Consider the following 8661-nt stretch of genomic DNA (forward strand, 5'->3'; position numbering starts at 1 on the left):
TGATAGCATCACCCTGATTTGAATAATGTAGTTTTTGAAATTAAGAGGCATGACTACTGTAATTTTGGTAACTTCCTCTAGGTTGATTTGTTTATTCTTATATCTCCATCTAAGTTTTAGGAACAGTTTCTCATTTCTTCAAATGAACCAGATGAAATTTTGATAAAAAGAATGCTGTACCTTTTATTAATTTATTCCTGAGTTTTTTTTCATGCTGTTGTAGGTAGCATCACTTGCTTAATATTGTTTTAGATTTTGTTTATTGGTACCTGACTAGCCCTTATGCCACCTCTGGGGAAAAAAAAAACAAAACCAAAAAGCCAACCTTTTAAATGGTCTCAAGTTATCTTTCTATTTGACTCTGACAAAGAAATTGCACATCCCCCAGTGTGGAGGTTCATGCCTTTAATACCAGTACTCTGGGAGTTTAGATAAGCTGATTTGAGGACCAGCCTGGTCTGTGTGGCCAGTTTCAGGCCAGCCAGGGCTAAATAGAGAGACTCTGTCTCAAAATACAAAAACAAAAACAAATAATATTTTTTCCAGTCCTTGAATATAGGGTTTCTTTCCACTTTCGTGGGTTGTTAATTTGTCTTAAGAATGTTTTACAGTTTTCAAAGGATACATTTTCTACCGTTTGTCACATGTATTTTTAGGTGTTTACTCTTTTTGATGCTATTACAAATATTACTTTCTTAATTCATAGTTCCTTTTTTATAAATGCTGATTTGAACATTAATTTTATATCCTATAAACTTAGTGCAACATTTTTATAGGCTCCCTTAAGATTTTCTATATGCAAGGGGTGCTATTTTGAATGAGAACAGTTCCCCCATAGGTTCAGGTGTTTGAATACTTGGTCTCCAGTTGGTGGAACTATTTAGGAAGGATTAGGAAGCGTGGCCTTGCTAGAGGAAGTGTGTCACTGAGGGTGGGCTTTGAGCCATTCAGACTCTCTTTCTGCCTTGAGCTTATGGATCAGGATGTAAATTCTCAGATACTACTCTAGCACCATTCCTGCGTGCTTTCATGCTCCCCACCATGATGGCCATGGACTCACCCTCTGAAACTGTTAGACCCCCATAAACTTTCTTCCATATGCTGCCTTGGTCATGGTGTCCTCTCATGGACATGAAAAGCAACTAAAGAATGAGATCATGTAAAATGTAGTTTTCTTTCTAATTTTTTCATGCATCCTTGCAATTAAACTCCAGCACAATGGGTATATAAGCAGTAAAGGGATAACTGTGTACTAGGAATGTTTTAAACTCCTAAGAATATAGTAGGCGAAAGAAACCAAAGGCTCGGCCTTCACCAAGATTCTGTTGAATAAAGATAATATATCTATATATATTATATTGACTATAAATTGAATGTATTAAACTGAATATGTAACAATATATTCATTATGCATATATTGTATATTCATATTGATATATTAGATATATTAATAAATATATATTAATGAAGCCAGAAAACAAGCAATTAACATACACAAAAAGATCGTGTCCTAGAAGTGTCAATAGATCACTTTCATTTCAGAGAGAGATAGAGAGTGGGAAAAATGATATCTTTAAAATTAAAAATACTGAGACCAGAAAATACATGTGTTAAAGTTTCCATAGCAAATAAAGAGGTTAAGGTGGATAGAAAGATGCCTAGTGTAGGTGGAGCATGGGAAGGGAAGGTGAGAGCAGGTGGGCAGTGGGCAAGAGCAGGTAATTAGTAATGCAGGAGACCATTCATGGAGTATGCATTTGTTCCCACATGTGATAGGAAACAGGAGAGGGGTTTAACTCATGGACCTATTTCTAGAAAAATGTTAACACAGAGTAAGCTTTTGATTAATTACCACAAATTTTTAAGGACTCGAAATGAAAGAGAATGAGCAGAAAGGATCTCATTTACTAACAGGCCTTACCCTAAGCTTGCTTATTTACTTACTTAATGGCATTTTCTATTCATCTTCTTTGATAATTGGGGGCGGTTGAAATAGTTGACTTCATTTTTCATTGTGAAAGGACTCTGTTAACACTATTTATGGACTTTTACAGGCTCTGGGGAGGAATGGATTTTACAGACACTTTGTCATATGGATGACATGTTTTGGCAACTTCCTGGGTGTAGCAAACGAAGGAGAAAGTAATGCGTGCTTTCGGGTTTGCCTTCTGCTGTTGCGTCCTCCAGCTTTATTGCTGTTTTTCTAACAGTTTATGTCGCTCAAACTAGAGAGTAGGCTTTTTTAAGGCAAAGCTCCAATATTTCCATTGCCCCTCGAAGCCCAGCAGGATGCTCATAAGAAGTGACAGTCAATTCAGCCCCTTAACTAGGAGTCTGGGCATGTCTTTCTGATTCTAAGATGAAAAGCCCAGGATGGGGCTAGAGACGTGTCTCAGCAGTTAAGATCAGTCTGCTGGTTGCCAGAGCTCCTGTTAAGTGCCTCATACCCTCCTGTAATTCTAATTTCAGGCGATTCGATGCCTCTGGCTTCCCTGTGCATTTGTGTGCATACCCCCACCTACATGTACACATAATTAGAAATGAAAAAAATCTCTTTTAAAAATGTAATGAACTTGGTTGAAGTCAATAATTCATTCAGCAGTGTGCATCAGTCACAGCTTATGCATAATTACCTCTTGAACACATCAGTGTAAACATAACTGTGTCACTCTCCTGGGGATGCTGTAACCAAATACTTTAGACAAGAGGCACTAATCTCATTATTCTGAAGGCTGGGAAGTCCAGGCCCAAGGTGCTAGCAGAGCTGGGTTCTGGTAAGGGCTTCCTTCTAGGTTTACATATGGTCACCTTCTCTGGCTCTTCAACTTGTAAAGAGGGTGAGCAAGCTTTCAGGCCTTTTCTTATAGGAACTAATGCCATCATGAGGGCCTTACATGCATGACCTTATTTAAACCAAGAACCCCCATTTCTCTATCCCCACTGCCATTAAACTGGAGATGGAGGGCCCCCTAGCTATCAGTTTCATGATGATGCAACCTTCAGTTTCTGGCAATAACCAACCAGGAAATTATGTTCTTTGTGTACCTCCCAGGCACAGCCCCCATGTTCTTCACAGGTAACCATCAGCTAGAGGAGTTTTCTGTGATTTTTAACTTAATATAGTTAAAATTAGGCAGTGTACACTCTGAGTAAAAATAAAAATACATCTTAAGAAAAGCCTAGGGAAATCTATGAGAAACTGTGGGTGGATCAGATGCCCACCACTGGGTCAAGCATGATGACTAGTGAACATTGTCTTGCATGTGCTCTGTCTCCAGACCCTGTGCTGAATAAAGAGGAAATCTCAATTTAATTTAGTGCATTGGAGTGGGGGTTGGCTCTTAGGTAAGAGATTAGATGCCTATCTCAACTCCCATCTGAGCTCCCCCTGCTTCCACAGGTAGGACTCCCTTTGCACTGCGAGTCTTTGATTCTTTGCACTGTGTGTCTCTTGTCCTTTGTGCCGTGGGTCTCTATTTACATTCCGTCTGTGTCTCTCTTTCTTCCCCCGTTTCTCTTTAATACTGCATGTCTCTCTTTGTACTGTATGTTTCCCGTGAATATTTTATGGGCATTTCAACCTTAGTCTCTTTTCCAGACTGTTCTCAAACCTGACTTGTAGAGTGCAACGTGGCTGTTGTATCTAGAGTTGTTTAAACCAGACTCCTAGGAATTATCCCTAATGCCTTCCTGCTCATCTCCTATGTCTTCATGCTCTCTGACCTGGATTTATTATTTTGTTCATTTCCCATGGCCAACACCTCACTTAGGTAGGAAAAGACACCATGAACATGGATGGTAATTCCTATAAAAGAAATATTTAATTGGAGCTTGCTTATGCTTTCAACGATTTAGTTTATTATCTCCATGACAGGGAAACATTGCAGTATGCAAACAGGCATGGTAGCTGAGCGTTCCACATCCAGATGTGAAGACAGTAGGAAGAGAGAGAGCCTCTGGGCTTGGCTTGGGCCCTTGAAACCTCAGAGCCCACCCCCAGTGATATGCTTTCTCTAATAAAGCCACGGCCACACCAAGGCTACACCTCCTAATCCTTTCAGATAGTGCTGCTTCCTGGTAGCCAATCATTCAAATCCATGTACCTGTGGGGAACTTTCTCACTCAAACCATCACATAATGCTCCCTGGTCACCGTAGGCTTATGGTCATATAATAATACAAAAAGGCATCCATTCCAACTTCAAAGTTCCCATAGTCTGTAGCAATCTCAACGCTGTTTAAAACTCTAAAGTCCAGTGTCTTCTGAGACTCAAGGCAGTCTCTTAACTGTGACCCCTGTAAAATCAAAATTAAAAATCAGATCACATCCTTCCAACAAACAATGGCACAAAATATATATTACCAATCCAAAAGGGAGAAATGGAGGCATTGTGAAGAAATACTGAGCCAAAGCAAGACCCAAAACCAGTTGGGCAAGCAACTCCAAACTCTGCATCTCCATGTCTGATGTCAAAATGCTCTTCCAATCTCCAACTCCTTTTAGCTTTGTTGACTGAAGCACACTTCTTTCTCTCGGGTTGGTTCTACTCCCTGTTACCAGCTCTCCTTGGAAAGTACCCCATGACTCTGACTTCTCCAACAACTTGGTATCGCCAATAAAACCGAGGCCTCAATCTCACGGTTTCACAAATGGCCTCTCTAGGCCTCCATAGAGGGACAATCCTAACACATGCCTGTCCTCAGAAGCTTTTCTTAGCTATGAAAGGAGACTCCATAACCCATTTTTTTTTTGTATCCTGGACTCTAAATCCAGAACCATGTGGCTGAAGTTACCAAGGTCTACTGGTTGCTGGGCCTCTTGTTAGTTCTATTACATCTGCATCAGCTTCCTGTTGGTGGTGGTTTCCTTCACCTTCTATGCTTTTCTTTAATTTCTTTCTACAATGGCCAAAAGTACTTCCTTATAGATGTACACATTGTTTTCTTTATCCACTTAATCTGTTGATAGACTAATTGTGTATCGTCGCTGCTGTGCCTAGTGTCACAACAAATATGGGTACATGGTTATAACTTTATTATGCTGATTTCATTTTCCCAAGCACTGCCTGCTCTTCCAAAGGTCCTGAGTTCAATTTCCAGCAGCCACATGGTGTGGCTCACAACTATCTATCTGTAAGGAGATCTGGTGCCCACTTGAGGGTCAGTCATCCTCATCAAATTAGACCATGAAACCCAATATGGACAAGTTCAACAGAACCTCCATATACTGGCCGCCCATTCATGTTAAAAAAAATAGCTAGATATAGGATAGCTGGATTGTATGTTAACCCTATCTTGTAGTTTTTGAGCAATAGCTGTATTGTTCTTTACAATGTATACCAAATTGCCAAATTGTATTATTATTGTGTGTGTGTGTACAATGTATCCACCCACACATATGGAGGCCAGAGGACATCTCTGAAGTTGTTTCTCTCCTGCAACCTTTTCTTGGATTCTGGAGATGAAGATTAAGCTCATGCCACAAGGCCTTGCAAGTGCCTTTACCCAGTGAGCCATTTTGCTGGCCCAGTGTGTCCAATTTAGCTTAGGTAATTTGTTTGTCATTCATAAGTGAGTTCTGGAATTGTTCTGAATAGTGACCCTCTGGATAGGAACCATCCAGTCAATGTGCAGCTGACAAGTGTTTCTCCTCTGCTTGTGCAGGTTGTGTCTTCACTGTTCCCTTTGCTGTGCAGAAGCTTTGTGCCTTGATGCTTCGCACGCCTTGAGTTTCCCTTGTGTTTCCTTTGCTTTTGAGGTCCTAGCCAGAACATTTTTGCCTGTGCTGATACATTGAAATGTTGTTGTTGTTTTCTTCTTCTTTTTAGTAATTTCAAGTGTTCCATTTAGATTTCTGGTGTGTTCTGAGTTGATTTCTGTAGAAATTGATTTTTCACAGGATCGTGTATAAAACACATATTTCCCAGTGTATGTTTGTGGCAGTTTGAAATTAGCTGTCTAGATAGTGGCTTTGTTTCTGGGAATCTCCATTGTATCTTGCAGATCTGTGCCAGTACTATACTATAATTTGATTATGGGATATATATATATATATATAATATTATATATATTTTATACACATATGTTATATATGTAATGTAATATTATATATATTATATGCATATATTGCATGTGTAATATATATTACATATATAATATAAAATTACATTCAAGGTCCTTTATTTCTTTTTATACATTGGGCCATGAATTCATATAGAATGGGCTCCAGCAGCTCAGTCTTCTTCCCTTTAGTCCTTTCAAAATATGCTTCTCTGGGTGAAGCAACTTAGCTCTTCATCTGAACCCAGGTGACCTTCTCTTTGGCTTCCATTTTCTTCTGATCATTTCCTTCACCCACTTCAGGAAGCTGTCTCTGTTCTTAGAGTGCTTGATGTGTGCAATCTGCACGTTAATTCTCTTGGCAAGAATCTTGTCTTTAACTTGCTTGTTTACAATGACGCCCACTTGTAAACTCTTCCAGTTTGGTGGCAGTTAATGGGGCATTCCTTTGGGAACAGCGCCCATTACCTTGATGTCTGCGATACCACCCTTCTTGTAGATTTGCATGTATGTGGCCAAAAGAACAACTCCACGTTTCCTAACGGGTCTAGAGAACACACAGCAAGTGCCCCTCCTCATTCGCTCTGTGTTTGTCATTTTGTTGAGTTACTGGAAATTAGCTGGCATGGCTGAAAGGCTCTGGGGCATGTTTTGAAAGTGGTTGTAATGACACCTCCAGTTTGATTCTCTCCTGTTGAAGTATGGCTACTGAAGATATTTTGCGTGTTTTATATGATCTTAAGATAAATTTATTTCTGTAAAGAATGTCATGTTCTATTGATGGGGATTGCTTTGAATCTGTAGATCACTTCAGCAGTACAGGAATTTTAACAACTTAATTTTCCTAGTTCTTGTACATAGACATCTTTCCATTTACCATTTATTTTTCAGGTTCTTTCCCCAGCATTTAAGAATTTTCATTATAGAGAGTTTTTACTTGGATAAGAATATTCTTAGATTTTTATGGGGGGGATGGATAGAGTGTGTTGTTTATGTTATGTGTTTTGTGTGTGGCAGTATAAGTGCACATGTATGGAGGCCAGAGGACAGCTTCAAGTGCCATTCATCTGGGCATCCATTTTAAATTATTTATTAAACTTATTTTCTTATTAATAGACTCTGTCTCTCATTGGCCTGGAACTTGCCAAGCATGCTGAATTGACAAGTCAGGGAGCCTCTTGGATCTATGTGTCTCAATCCTGCTTTCCTTCTCCCTACCCCATTACAAATTACAGCTTCACTATATTGCCTTGTTTCTTTTGTGGTTTTTTAAGGTGAGTTTTGGGGAATTAAATTCAGGTTCTTGTACTTGCAAGGCAAGCAGCTATCTGACTGAGTCATCTCCCCATGACTATTCCCAGATATATCTGTTGCTGCTGCTGCTGCTGCTGCTATTACAAACAGGGCTGATTTCATGATTTATTTCTCTGAAAATTTGGTTAATGTATACATAAAACCTACTGATTTATTTTTATTTCTTTATGGATGACTAAATTCATTTATCTATTCTACTAGTCATTTGATGCTGTCTTTTAACATATATATACACACACACACTATATATATATACATATAGATAGATAGATAGATAGATAGATAGATAGATGATAGATGGATAGATAGATAGATACAGATATATACACGATCACACCTGCAAACAAGAAAAATTGACTTGTCCCTATTTGTAATGTCTCATATCTCTTCTCTTGTCCCATTGCTTGATAAAATTTTTTATACTATATTGAATAAGAGAAACAAGATGATATCTTTGCACTGCCTCTGATTTGGATTGCATTCAGTGTGACGCCCCTGTTCATTTCCGTACACAATCTTTATTATGTGCATATAAGATGTAACATCTTTGGTCTTAAACTGTTCAGCGTTTCTCTCATATGGCAACACTGCATTTTATCAAATGCTTTTCTGTATCTACAGAAATGATCATAGGATTTTTATCCTTTGTTATATTGATTTGTGTATGTTGAACTATCCTGGATGGAAACCAACTTAATCATGCTGAAATATTTTTTGATGTACTGTTGAATTGGATTGCTAGTGTTTTGTTGAGAATTTCTGCATCTGTGTTTATCAGGGATATTGGCTATAGCCTGCCTCCCTCTTCCCCTCTGTGTCTCCCTCTTTTCGTCTATAGCCTCTCCTTTCTCTGACTTTCATGCCCTTGCCTGATTTTAGAATCTAGGTTATGTTGGCCTCATAGAATCATTTTGGAAAGACTCTCTGCTTTCAATTCTGTAGGATTGGCATTAGTTCTTTAAAAGAAGTTAGGCAAATATTCCACAGTGACACTGTTTGATCATGGGCTTTTCTTTGTTTCTTTCTATTATGAATTCAGTCTTATTGGCTGTAGTTTGTCTGTTTAAATTCTCTTGCTTCACTTTTGGTAGGGCACATGTATCTATATTCTCTAGGTTTCCAAACTTGCTAGCACACATAATCATAATCTGATGGGATCCTGTGATGTCCGTTGTAATACTTCTATTTTAACCTCAAATTGTAGTTTCCTTGGATCATCTCTTTTTCTGTTGGTTAATGCAGATAAAGGTTTTTCAACTTGTTTTTTTCTTATCAAAGAACTAGCTCT

At 38.7% G+C, this 8661-nt stretch overlaps 1 pseudogene; it reads right to left on the reverse strand.

Annotated features, from left to right (window-relative positions):
- Positions 1–3242: 3242 nt before the first annotated feature.
- On the reverse strand, positions 3243–6656 carry LOC121677194 (annotated as a pseudogene).
- Positions 6657–8661: the final 2005 nt, after the last annotated feature.

This window comes from Arvicola amphibius, chromosome 5 (genome assembly GCF_903992535.2).
Source record: "Arvicola amphibius chromosome 5, mArvAmp1.2, whole genome shotgun sequence".
Classification (NCBI taxonomy): domain Eukaryota; kingdom Metazoa; phylum Chordata; class Mammalia; order Rodentia; family Cricetidae; genus Arvicola; species Arvicola amphibius.